The sequence below is a fragment of the Arachis hypogaea genome, chromosome 15 (genome assembly GCF_003086295.3).
Source record: "Arachis hypogaea cultivar Tifrunner chromosome 15, arahy.Tifrunner.gnm2.J5K5, whole genome shotgun sequence".
Lineage (NCBI taxonomy): Eukaryota > Viridiplantae > Streptophyta > Magnoliopsida > Fabales > Fabaceae > Arachis > Arachis hypogaea.
Window position 1 is genome coordinate 48,287,360 of NC_092050.1, and position 14,046 is coordinate 48,301,405.

The window sequence follows — 14,046 nt, forward strand, 5'->3', positions numbered from 1 at the left end:
TCCACTGGAAGATCCACATCAGTTTCTATCAGAATTTTTGCAAATCTGTGACACTGTTAAGACCAACGGAGTGGATCCTAAGGTCTACAGACTTATGATCTTTCCCTTTGTGGTTAGAGACAAAGCTAAGATATGGTTGGACTCTCAATTTAAAGAAAGCCTAGACTCTTGGAAAAAATTGGTCAATATTTTCTTGGCCAAGTTCTTTCCACCTTAGAAGATGAGCAAAATCAGAATGGAAGTTCAAACCTTCAGACAAAAAGAAGGTGAATCCCTCTATGAAGCTTGGGAAAGATACAATCAACTGATCAGGAGATGTCCTTCTGACATGCTCTCAGAATGGTCTATCTTAGGAATCTTTTATGATGGTCTCTCTGAGATGTCCAAAATATCATTGGACAGCTCTGCAGGTGGATCACTCCACTTGAAGAAAATGCCTGCAGAAGCAAAAGAACTCATTGAGATGGTTGCAAACAACCAATTCATGTAAACTTCTGAGAGAAACACTGTGAATAATGGGGTAGCTCAGAAAAAGAAGTTCTTGAAGTAGACACTTTAAATGCCATATTGGCTCAGAACAAGATCTTGACCCAACATGTCAATATGATCTCTCAGCATTTGATTGGAATGCAAGCTGCAACTGGCAGCACCCAAGAAATTTATGATCCTGAACAACCCATGATAGAGGAGGTGAATTACATGGGAGAACCCTATGGAAACACTTACAACCCTTCATGGAGGATTCATCCTAACCTTTCATGGACGGATCAACAGAAGCCTCAGCAGGGCTTCAATAATAAACAAGGTGGAAAAAACTAGAACAAGTTCAAGAACAAGCCACTATTCCCATCTTCTCAGGAACGTATGGAGACTCTTAAGCAGAGCCTTTCTGACTTAGTCACTATAGTCTCCAACCTCTCTAAGACCACTCATAGTTTCATAACTGAAACAAAGTCCTCCATAAAAAATTTGGAGGTACAAGTTGGTCAACCGAGTAAGAGAATCTCTGAGACTCCTCCTAACACTCTTCCTTGTAGCATTGAAATAAACCCAAGAGAAGAGTGCAAGGCCATCACTACTGAAGCAGAGACCAAATTTAAAGGGAGTAATCTGGTGTTGAACGCCAATGATGAGCTCCCTAATGGGCATTCAACTCCCAATGCTACACCTTTAATGGCATTGAACGCCAGTAAGAAGGACCTTACTGGGCGTTCAATGCCCAAAATGTCAGAGAAGCTGGCGTTGAACGCTAGTGAAGATGTCCCCACTGAGCGTTTAACGCCCAAAAAGCCACAAGAGATGGAGTTCAACGCCAATAAGGGTATTCCTACTGAGTATTGAACAACCACTGATGAAGTACCTATCCAAGAATTAAAGGAAGCCCAAGCTCATGTAGAGACCATAGAGGTCCCCTTGCATGCACTCTTGCAGTGCGTGAGTTTTGATGAATACTCATCCTCTGATGAGAATGAGGAAACTAGGAAAGAGAAAGTTTCTCGGTACCTAGGAACTCTCATAAAGCTAAATGCCAAGTTACTTAGAGTAAAGACATTGGAGGAAGAACCTCCAGTACTTACCAAAGAACTCAATGCTTTGGTTTAGCAGAGGCTTCCTCAAAAGCTTTCGGATCCCAGAAGCTTCCTAATTCCTTGCACCAATGGCACCATGACCTTTGAGAAGGCTCTGTGTGACTTAGGGTCAAGTATAAACCTCATGCCACTCTCTGTGATAGAGTAGTTTGGCATCTTTGAGGTACAAGCTGCAAACATCTCACTAGAGATGGCAGACAAGTCAATAAAAAGAGCATATGGCCTTGTAGAGGATGTCTTAGTAAAGGTTGAAGACCTTTACATCCCTAAAAACTTCATAACCTTAGATACTGGGGAAGATGAGGATGAATCCATCATCCTTGGAAGACCTTTCCTAGCCACTGCTAATGCTATCATTGATGTAGCAAAGGGAGAATTGATTTTACAACTAAGGGAGAAGCACATCTTATTCAAGATGCCTCACCCCAACTCTCCCTCTGAGAAAAGAGAGATAACTGTGTAACACTTAGTGTTCCAACCATATCTTTCAGTGCAGAGCTTTACTAAGCCCCCAGACACCAATTCTAAGTTTTTGTTGGGCAGCCATCAACAAGCATTGAAAACAAAGGTACTAAGAAGAAAGTATCTAAAGGCTAGAGGGACAAAAGATCCCCATAGAAGGCCTCTCACCTGGCATGAGAGTTGTCTTCACCAAGAAACTAGTCATACCACATACAGTGAGTCGTGTCTTATCTCTAGAGTATGTGGAGCTCATTCATGAGAAGACAGGAAGAAAGTTCACTGTAAGAGGTGAAAGTCTGAGCCCATATCAATCTCCGTAAGGAGCTAACCGTCAAACTAGTGACATTAAAGAAGCGCTTGTTGGGAGGCAACCTAACCATAGTTATTATTTATGCTTCTCTTTGAATTTTTTTTAATTATTTTCTTTAGGTTCATGATCATGTGAATTAGTCAGAACAGAGACAGAAACGTTCAGAAGTGGAAACAGAATAACCTATAGTATATGTTTTGCTGGCGTTGAATGCCAGACAATAAGGCAAGAGTGGGTGTTCAACGCCCACAAAGGGTAACATTACTGGCGTTGAACGCCAGCCCTAGAGCAGAGGCTGGGCATTCAACACCCAACAGAGACAGAAGACCTGGCATTGAACACCAGAAAGGAGGTCCCTCTTGGGCGTTCAACGCCCTGAATGGAGCAGGAAGCTGGCGTTGAATGCCAGCTATGGAGCATAAGCTGGGCATTCAACACCCATAAGAGGGGCAGGAAATTTGAATTCCCTAGCCTCTCAGGATCAGTGGGTCCCATAGCATCTTCACCTACCTCACCTTCTTCTCTCTTCTTTTCACACTTTCCCACATACTCTACCCTATAAACCCTCAACCAATCACATCCATACCTCTTCCCCAAAACCATCATAACTTCCACCAACCACACCCACTAAAATTCAAATTTTCCTACCCATATTCCCCCCCATTCTTTCGAAACCCTAACCAAACATCCCTATGAATACCCCTCTATATATTACTTATCTCACACACTACTCATATACCTTTCACCCTCACTTGGCTGAATTTCTCTTATCCTTCCATCTCCATCTATTTTCTTCTTCTTCTACTCCATTCTTCTCTTTTGTTTATTTTTGCTCGAGGACAAGCAAGGTTTTAAGTTTGGTGTTGGAAAAGCCTTGCTTTTTGCTTTCCATTACTACTTATGGCACTTAAGGTCGGAGAACCCTCTAGAAAGAGGAAAGGAAAGGCCGTAGCTGCCACCTCTGAATCTTGGGAGATGGAGAGATTCATCCCCAAAGCCCACCAAGACTACTTCTATGAAGTGGTGGCAAAGAAAAAGGTGATCCCTTAGGTCCCTTTTAAGCTTAAGAACAATGAGTACCCAGAGATCCGACATGAAATCCAGAGAAGAGGTTGGGAAGTCCTAACCAATCCCATCCAAGAGGTTGGGATCTTACTGGAACAAGAGTTCTATACTAATGCATGGGTCACAAAAAACCATGACAATATTGTGAACCCTCATCCTAAGAATTGGAACACCATGGTCTGAGGAAGAATCTTAGATTTTAGCCCGGAAAGTGTGAGGTTGGCGTTCAACTTGCCTTTAATTTAAGGAGACCCACATCCTTACTCAAAAAGAGTCAACTTTGATCAGAGGTTGGATCAAGTGCTCTTAGACATCTGTGTGAAAGAAGCATAGTGGAAAAGGAATTCCCAAGGAAAGCCTATCCAACTAAGAAGGCCTGACCTCAAGCCCATAGCTAAAGGATGGTTGGAATTCATTCAACGCTCTATCATCCCTACTAGCAACCGGTCCAAAGTAACCATAGACCGAGCCATCATGATCCATTGCATCATTGATGGGAAGCAGAAGCTGGTGAATTAAAAATTTATCAAAATGGTTACATTGCAAGTATAGTTCTTAACTCACCGAAAATCTGCCTATCAATTTAGAAATATGTCACAAAGAGTTTAAATTAAAATTACTGGGAATTTTAAGTCCCAGGTCGTCTCCCAACGAGTTGCAGAAAAGTGTGCTGTTTTATTAATCAGATGTTCCAAGAAGTTGAGCTAAGTAAGTTGGGATTTAAATTCATGAATTTTAAACAATATAAATAAAAGCTTGACTGGGAATTGATTAGTTAGAATCTCTATCATTGATGGAGTGATTTTTAAGATTGATTTATAATTAACGGTTACTCTGTTTGGTTATCCTTTACTAGGTAAGGGAAAGTCAAACAAGTTGGACTGCCAGATCTATTCACGAGTTACAACCCACTTAGTTCAAAGGGATTGGCGTTGGTGACAGGATAGCAATCCAACATTTAACCCAACTATAAATTTCTCCTTCAATCCTTCCAACTCAAGAATTCCTTTTAATCAACTCCCTATCAAGTAATGAAACTACTCACGCATTGTAAATAAAGAATCCATGGCACATAAAAGGGAATTAAAAGAAGACATGATTATTGGAATTAAAATTAAATTAAAGAGAAATAATCCTTGCATTAATTAATCATAAAAGTATCTGAATGACAAAATTGAACATAACAAAGAACATGGAAGAATAAAACCAAGTGAAGAGAACAAACTAGAGTGATGAAGTCTTGATGAAGAAATAACTCTTCCCAATGTTCCAATGCTAAGATCAATTGAAAATTAAAATCCTAAAAACTAGAGAGAAAAACCTAAGAGAGTGAAAAAACTAGATCTAAAACTACTGAATGAATGTCTCTTGTTTCTGCATATTCTCTGACTCTAGTCTGCTGTTCTGGGCTGAAAACTAGGCCGAAATAAGGTCCAAAATCGCCCCCATCGAATTCTGCAGATTATGCAGATCGCACATGTCACGCGATCGCGTCGTCCATGCGGACACGTCGCTTGCGCTTTTTTCCTCTCCACGCGTTCGCGTCATCCACGCTACCGCGTCGCTTGCGCTTTCCAATCCGCGCGGCCGCGCAAGCCATGCGGCCGCATCGCTGCGATTTGCGCTCCTTCGCACGGTCGCGTGAGCCATGCGACCGCGTCACTTCTCGCTGGTTATCTCCTCAAATTCTTGTGTTCCTTCCATTTTTGCTAGCTTCCTCTCCAATCTCCATCTCATTCATGCCCTATAAGGCCTGAAACACTTGACACACAGATCACGGCATCGAATGGAATAAAGGAGAATTAAAAGTAAATAATTAAAGTCTCTAGGAAGCAATTTTCAAACATGTACTGAATTTAGGAAGGAAATCTAAATGCATGCTAAATTGATGAATAAGTGGGCAAGGATCATGACAAAACCACACAATTAAACACAATATAAACCATAAAATAGTGGTTTATCAACCTCCCCACACTTAAACATTAGCATGTCCTCATGCTAAATTGAAGGAGACAAGGAAATAAGTATGAACATGCAGAAACTCATGAAATGCAATGCAATCCTACGTATATAAATAAATGCAACTATATGATTATTGTCCACTTGATCAAAAGTAAATAAGCCTTCCAAAACAGTTACAAATCAAATTCCACTAATTCTATCATTATACAATAAAACTGATAAAAGTGCAAGAAGATAGCTTATGAAGGCAGGAAACATGAAAATTCAAGCATTGAACCCTCACTGATAATGTATGTACGCTCTAATCTCTAGTGTATAGGGTAATCACTCAATTCTTTTCTAGTCATGTTTTCTAACTTTTGTTTTTTCTCTTAACCAATCAACAACAGTTAATATACCAATGCAAACATCGTGAGGTCTTTTCAGGGTTGTAATGGGGCCAAGGTGTAGGTAAGGATATACATATGGCTGAGTGAGCTTTATAAATTGAATCTTTAATTAACCTAAGCTCTCACCTAATATACATATATTCTATATACTTTTAAATTCATGCTTAGCTACCCATAATTCCCTTTTTCAACCCACACTCATGTTTCAACTTTGTATTTTAATTCTATCATATGTGCATTGATCTTTGAATTCTGAATTTAACATTGGGGTAATTTTGTCCCCTTATTTATTGATTTTTATTTTTTTTTAAATAAATAAAGCTTATCAATGCACATAGATTTTTCATTCTCATATCTTCACATGAGTAGGTATCCAAATTCCCTTTAAATTTTCATGACACATTTCCTCAACAACTTTTGTTCCTACAATTTCCCATACTTAACTAGCACACACAATTCTATCTTAGGCTAACCAAAGATTCAATTTGGGATATATAATTATTTTTCAGCTTAAGGTTAGTAATGTGGTAAAATATAGAACAAATGGGGTTTCAAAGGCTCAAAGTGGTTAACAAGGGTAATTGAAAAGGGTAGGCTTGATTTGGATAAGTGAGTTTAAACAACTAATGGCCTCAATCATGTGTAAGCGTGTAAATATAATAAATATTGGACTTATAAGATAAAACAAAATATAGATTACAATCATAGAGAAGTAAACACACAAGAATAAAATGATTATGGTTAAATAATGTAACCATACATAAAGGCTCAAATCTTTCATAGGTTGTGTGTTCTTTAGCTCAAACATCATGTTCCAAATACAACTCAAGAAGATTTATCATAAAAATTTTGAAAAATTAGTGAAATTTTGTTCCAAAGATAGATTTTTAAAAGAAACTTATTGTCTTTTCAGTCAAGTAGAATATGCATGCAACTATTCTAACCTATGCAGTTTATTCTATTCTATAAAAGAAAGAAAATCTAACTAAAATATCCTAATTATTGGTGCCAGAGAAGAGAATTTACCTCCGGAAGTCAGGTACTGACCGACCTCCCGACACTTAAGGCTTTGCACCGTCCTCGGTGCCATCTGTCAGGAACAGGGGTGGGCTGGTGGCAGTATCTCCACAGTCGGGATCATCATGGCTCCCGGTGCTGGTAAAGAAAGTGGAGTCCGGGGTGTCTGAGTCTCTGAAGCGTCCCTTGAGTAGCTCCTTGAGGTGTTTGAATCGGCGCTCGTTACGACGCTCTCTCATCTTAGCTTTCAGTTCATGCCGATCCAATTTTTCAAGTATCTGCTGGAGCAATTTCTCGGTTGTAGATGCTTGTGGTGTTGAAGAAGGAATATCTTCAACTAGCTCAATAGGCTGGCTTGTAGTGGCTGCTGAAAGTCTGAGGTATTTCCCGTGAGGGACATATTGATCATCCCGTGGAACCATGGCTTTGGTGTGCCTAGCTCTGTAGGAGACTCCGGCTGCTGAGATAAGATCTGAGACCAAGACGGGAAAAAGTAGGTTGCCCACGATTTGTACATGCTCCATAGCATTTCGGATGTGTCTTGAAAGATTCAGAGGTTGGTCTGTAAGGATGCACCATAGTAGAACAGCCATGTCTGCAGTGAATGAGGACTCATGAGTGCTCAGAAAGACGTAATGGGACATGATCTGTGCCCATACGCGAGCCTCCAAGGTAAGTGCGGAAGCCAAGATTCTCTTAGGGCGGGAACGGTGGTATCCGTAGATCCAACGGCTGCCAGGTAAAGCGATGACTCCGAGAATGGAGTCCCAGTCAAATTGGTATCTCTGGCGCTGAAGGGTGGCTTCTTGAAAAGCGTCCATTCCTGCAGGAATAGGGGGAAGACTCAGAACTTGCTGAATGGCTTCTTCAGTGATGGGGACTTGCTTCTGCCGGACATAAACAGACTACAGGGTCGGCATGTAGAAGTTGGAGTAGAACTCAACTACCCAAGAAAGATTGACCTGCCTTGGCTGTTTCCGTAGGAAACCCCATTGTCTTTGCTCAATTTGTGGCTCAACGAAGGTGGCAATATTGGACGGGAGGATAAGAAGGTATTCATTGTTATAGTTCCTTTCTGCCAGGATGGGGAACATCTGCTCACAGTAGCGATTGGAAAATCGCCCAACGTCCTTTGCTGGAAAGGCTTTCTCCTTTTCGTCAACCTTTATTATCCTCTTGACTCGTTTTGTTGAGGGCTTGACAGCGGTTGAAGAAGGCTCTGCCACTAATGCTCTTTTAGTTCCCCTTCTTGCTGGTGATCTGGAAGTTGCTTTCTCCATTCCTTTCTTGGTGGCCATCCTGAAAGAAGGGAAGAGAAAGAAAATTAAATGCAAAGAGAGATACAGCAAGGAAGGAAACGGAAAATAGGGTGAATGATGCACAGTAAAATGTAGATGACATTAACACATGCTCTCGAGTACATATGAAAAGCCATCAATGGAAAATAGCTAGTGCATAAAAAGACAAGTGAATGCAAGGTGTTTATTGGCATGCTGGTAAAGGGCATGAGTAGCATAGACCAAGCATTACTTTGTAACAAACCATCACGTTTGTATTGACAATTGAGTTCAATTAATAAAATAATAGGGGAAAGTTGTGAAAAGCAAGCATTGAATAGTATAGGAACATAGAGAAGTGCATAATGCCACATGGGCTTTTTCACAAACACATAGCATGCATGTTAAACAAGATGTAAAAAGTATGAAATTGAACGTGCAAGCAATCCCCTAAAAAAATAATAATAATTGTCAAATAAATTGTAACAAGTCACAAGCATATGATGAGGGATAATGACTCAAAAAATTTCTAACACCATGTAAAAAAGGAAAAGAAGAAGAAAGAAAATAAAAGTTTGAAAAGAAAAAGAAAAGAAAAAGAAAATAATAATATATACATAATATAATAAGAATGATAGAAAAGAGAAAAAGGAAGAAGAAAGTGAAACCTTGTTAATGGAGGAGAGAGAGAGAGAGAGAGAGTGAGATAGAAAGGAGAAGGGGGAAAGAAGAAAGAAGGAAAAAGGAAAATTAGGATTTGGAGGAAAGAAAGATAAGATAATTTGGCAATTGGGGTTTAGCTGTGCGGCGCATGCGACGCGGCCGCCTGGGGCATGCGTTCGCATGGGGGCACGGCAGGGAAGGGGACGCGATCGCGTCAGTCCCGCGGTCGCGTGCCCTATGTTGCGCTGCTGGTGCGAGTGCAGCCTCGCTCCAGCACAACTCTCTGTTCGATTCATTTTAATTGCCAAAATTGGGTGACGCGATCGCGTGGGTTATGCGATCGCGTGAGTGTGCGTCAGAAAATAATTGATGCGGCCGCGTCGGCGACGCGGTCACGTGACAAGGATTGTGCTTCCAGCACCAATCCAGCACCACTCTCGCACAATACAGCATTGTGCACCCTTTTACGTCGAAAATGCAGGGCACGCGGCCGCGTGAGGCACGCGGTCGCGTGGGAGGCCATGATTTCCATGCGACGCGGTCACGTGGAGTAATTTGTGCCATTGGCACGACTCCAGCGCTCCTCCTGCATAACTTTCTGTTCATTTTTATTTTTCTTTACCCCTCCTGCCACGCGAACGCGTCGCTGATGCGATCGCGTCGCGCGGCGAAAATTTTTTTTTTTCTTTTAAGGAAAGATAAAGACATGTAATTGAAAGAGCACGAAAGCACTAATAAAGAGAAGAGTTATTAAAGAAGAAAAACTTAAAGTGAAGAAAAGAACGATCATACCGCGGTGGGTTGTCTCCCATCAAGCACTTTGCTTTTACGTCCGAAAGTTGGACGCTCCACTAGCTCAATCTGCTGCTATGTGGGGATCTTCCAAGTGGAAGATCTCAAGCTCCTTATTTTTCTGCACCTTCTCACCATGGTACAGCTTTAGGCGGTGTCCATTAACCTTAATAAGTTCAGAACTTGAAGGATGGCTTAGGTGATAAACTCCGTACGGTTCAGCCTTCTCTACTCTGTATGGACCTTCCCATTTTGATCTCAACTTACCGGGCATGAGCCTCAGTCGAGATTTGTAAAGGAGAACAAAATATCCAGGTTGGAACTCTCTCTTCTTGATGTTTTGATCATGCACAGCTTTCATCTTTTCCTTGTATATTCTAGAGTTCTCATAAGCTTCTAGGCGAAGGTTCTCCAGTTCCTGTAGTTGCAACTTTCTTTCAGTTCCAGCTTTCTCAATTTTCATGTTGCACTCTTTAACTGCCCAGAAGGCTCTGTGTTCGATTTCAACTGGAAGATGGCAAGCTTTTTGATGACATGTCACCATGTCATGTTTTTCTATGCTTTTTCATACAAGAAATTAATGATTTGTGCTTAAATATTAGATGCTTTTGTACTTAATTGGTATATTTCTTTGATCTTTTAATTTTATAAATCATGTAGGAAATAAGAAGAAAGAGAAGCAAAGAAGCACAAAATAAGCTAAAAAGGAAAAAAAAGAACTTTGGGGAACACTTTGAAGTTGGAGTACACTTTGGAGCCTTAGGCCACGCTTTTAAAAGCATGGCCCATGACCAAATAAAAGGAAAATAGGCAATCAGCACAAAGCTCAGCTCACTTGGAGAGCTGAGCGCTACAAGAGTGCAAAATGAGCTTGGAAAGCAAAATTTTGGCTAAGTTAAAATCTGGGCTCTCACAGCATGACCATGCCTCCTTCCAAGGGCTATAACTTGAGCTACAGATGTCCGATTGATGTGCTTCTAGTTGCGTTGGAAAGCTGACATTCAGAGCTTTCCAACGATGTATGGCAACCTATATTTGGCATGAAATAGAGGCACGAATGAAATGCATCTTTAAGGGCCATAAACAAGCAAAAAAATCAGCAAATGCTTCCACCAAGGCTCGAAGCTGGAACCTCACTCCAAGGCAAAGTAGCGCTCACTTAAAGAGTGTTGTGCTCTTGATAATGCTCACTTTGTGAGCTGAGCTTGGTCTTTCCTTTCCTTGTTTCTTGGCCTCATATTGGGCTCAGCTCACAAAAGTGAGCAGAGCGCTACCCATGGGCACAAGCATGCTTGACACGGTCCAGGAGCACAAGACGCGCAACAAATTTGGCACCAAGGCACCAATGCTCAGCTCACTTTGTGAGCTGAGCTTTCCTCTGATACCTTCCCCAAGCAATTTTCACATGGGCCAAAATTCAATTAAAATTCTCTTTAATTCAATTCTTCTCCAAATTGAATCAAGGCCAACCAAACCCATTTCTCCTCAACTCCAAAGCAAGAAAAGCCCACATCATCACTCAATGGCACAAGGATTAGATAAATTAGGAATTTCATTTAATTGTAATTTGTTTTTCATTTCATTTTTCATTTTCATTTTATAAAGCCTATATAAAGGCATCATTTTCATCTTTGTGGGAGACGGGAGGAGAGCTCCATTGGAGGGTATAGGGGCTGGCTCCATTTGAGAACTCTCTCTTTAGTTTTCATTGTTGTTTTGAATTTTGGGTGGAGAATTGAAGAAATTCTATTTCAATCTCACCTTGAATTCTCTCTTGTTCTTTTACTGCATAATTCAAATTTCATCTGCTGTTTTAAATCTTCTTCTTCTACAATCTGTTCTTTTACTTTTCTGCAATTATTCTCTTGTTGGATCAAGGAAGGACTTGAGATCTAGACTTGTTTTCTAGTCTCTTCCACTCCTGAGATCTTCAACATCCTTTTAATTTGCTACAAATTAAGCATTGCTTTCCTGTTTTCATTCTTCAAGCATTTTTACTTTCTGTTGCATTGCTTCCAATTTACAGTTCCTACATTTGCTCTAAGTTCTTATTCACTAAAATTTTGTCTCGCTATTTATATTGCTCCCAGCACCCAGTCCCTTTTAATCTTCTTGCAATTTAGATTTCCAGTTGCTTGAATTATTGCTTCTATTTTACTTTTCATGCAAGTTAATTTTTCTGCAATTGTTCTAAGTTCTGCTTACTACTTCCTTTAATTTCCCAGCACCCACTCCCCTTGTTATTTCATGCAATTTACATTTCTTGTCATTTAAGATTCTTGCAATTTACATTTCTTGCTCTTTAAGTTTTTTTTGCTCATTTACTTTCTGTAATTTATAACTCCTTGTCATTTATATTCTGTTGCTGCAAGTTTCACCCAATTTCACTTAAATGTTAGCTTGACTAAACTAATCACCCACTAAAGTTGCTTAATCCATCAATCCCTGTGGGATCGACCTCACTCTAAGTGAGTTTTACTACTTGATACGACCCGGTACACTTGCCGGTGAGTTTTAGGTGTTTTGGAAAATTCAGTTTTCCACAAAAATACCATCACTTTTCCATAAACTAAGCGAAAGGGACTCATCCCAATGGGTGTCTTGTATGCTGTTCTATATGCCCACAGTGCATCTTGTAGTCTGGTGCTCCAATCTTTTCTATGAGGCTTCACTATCTTCTGTAGGATACGCTTAATTTCTCTGTTTGACACCTCGGCTTGCCCATTAGTTTGGAGATGGTAAGCTGTGGCAACTTTATGGATTATCCCATGCTTCTTCATCAATCCTGTTAGTCTCCTATTACAAAAATGGGTGCCTTGATCGCTCACGATCGCTCGTGGTGATCCAAAGCGGCATATGATATGGTTTCTCACAAAGGAAACAACAGTGTTAGCATCATCAGTGCGGGTGGGAATTGCTTCCACCCATTTGGAAACATAATCCACAGCTAACAAAATATAAAAATATCCACTAAAATTTGGAAATGGACCCATGAAGTCAATGCCCCAGACATCAAAAATTTCATAGAAAAGCATATATTGTTGAGGCATCTCATCCCTCTTGGATATGTTACCAAATTTCTGGCATGGGTGACAAGATTTACAAAACTCAGCAGCATCTCTAAAAAGAGTAGGCCACCAGAATCCGCAGTCTAGGATCTTTCTAGCTCTTCTTTGAGGGCCAAAGTGTCCTCCACTCTCAGATGAGTGACAGGCCTCTAAAATGGACTGGAATTCTGATTGAGGTACACATCGTCTAATTATCTGGTCAGCGCCACATCTCCATAAATATGGGTCATCCCATATGTAATATTTAGACTCGCTTTTCAGCTTGTCTCTTTGATGTTTAGAGAAATGTGGAGGAAATGTGCGGCTAACTAAATAATTAGCAACTGGTGCGTACCAAGGGACTAACTCAGATACTGCTTGCAGGTTGTCAAAAGGAAAATTATCATCTATAGGAGTAGAATCATCCTTAATATGTTCAAGGCGACTCAAGTGGTCCGCTACTAAATTTTGATTACCACTCCTATCCTTTATTTCTAAATCAAATTCTTGTAACAGTAGTATCCAACGTGTAAGTCTTGGTTTGGATTCCTTTTTAGCTAATAAATACTTTAGAGTTGCATGGTCCGAATACACTACTACTCTAGTACCAAGTAAATAAGCTCGGAATTTATCCAGAGCGAAAACAATAGCAAGTAGCTCTTTCTCAGTAGTAGTATAATTGGACTGGGCAGTGTCTAAAGTCAAAGACGCATAGGCAATAACAAAAGGATCCTTACCTTCATGCTGAGCCAGCGCTGCTCCTACTGCATGGTTGGAAGCATCGCACATGATTTCAAACGGCTGGCTCCAGTCAGGTCCTCTCACAATTGGGGCTTGAGTTAGAGCAGTCTTCAGCTTATCAAATGCTTGTTTGCAATCTTCACTGAACTCGAACTCAATGTCCTTCTGCAGTAATCTGGATAAGGGAAGTGCCACCTTACTAAAGTCCTTAATAAATCTCCTGTAGAAACCTGCATGGCCAAGGAACGAACGGACTTCCCTCACAGAAGAGGGGTAAGGTAAACTAGAAATAACATTCACCTTTGCTGGGTCTATAGAAATGCCATTATTAGATACCACATGTCCTAATACAATCCCTTGCTTTACAATAAAGTGGCATTTTTCGAAATTCAATACAAGGTTTGTATCAACACATCTATCTAATACTCTGGATAATCCATCTAAACAAAGGTTAAAAGAATCACCATAAACGCTAAAATCGTCCATAAAAACTTCCATACAGTCCTCAATAAGATCAGAGAAAAGACTTATCATGCACCTTTGGAAAGTAGCTGGTGCATTGCACAAGCCAAAGGGCATTCTCTTATAAGCATAAGTCCCAAAAGGACATGTAAAAGTAGTCTTTTCCTGATCCTCAGGAGCTATATGAATCTGGAAATAACCTGTGTAACCATCTAAAAAGCAATAATGTGATTTACCTGACAGGCGATCCAGCATTTGATCAATGAATAG

At 40.4% G+C, this 14,046-nt stretch overlaps 1 non-coding gene across 1 annotated transcript; it reads right to left on the reverse strand.

Annotated features, from left to right (window-relative positions):
* Positions 1-226: 226 nt before the first annotated feature.
* LOC112753388 (small nucleolar RNA R71) lies at positions 227-335 on the reverse strand. The gene has a single exon (XR_003177777.1). It is a non-coding gene; the product is annotated as a small nucleolar RNA R71 (small nucleolar RNA).
* Positions 336-14,046: the final 13,711 nt, after the last annotated feature.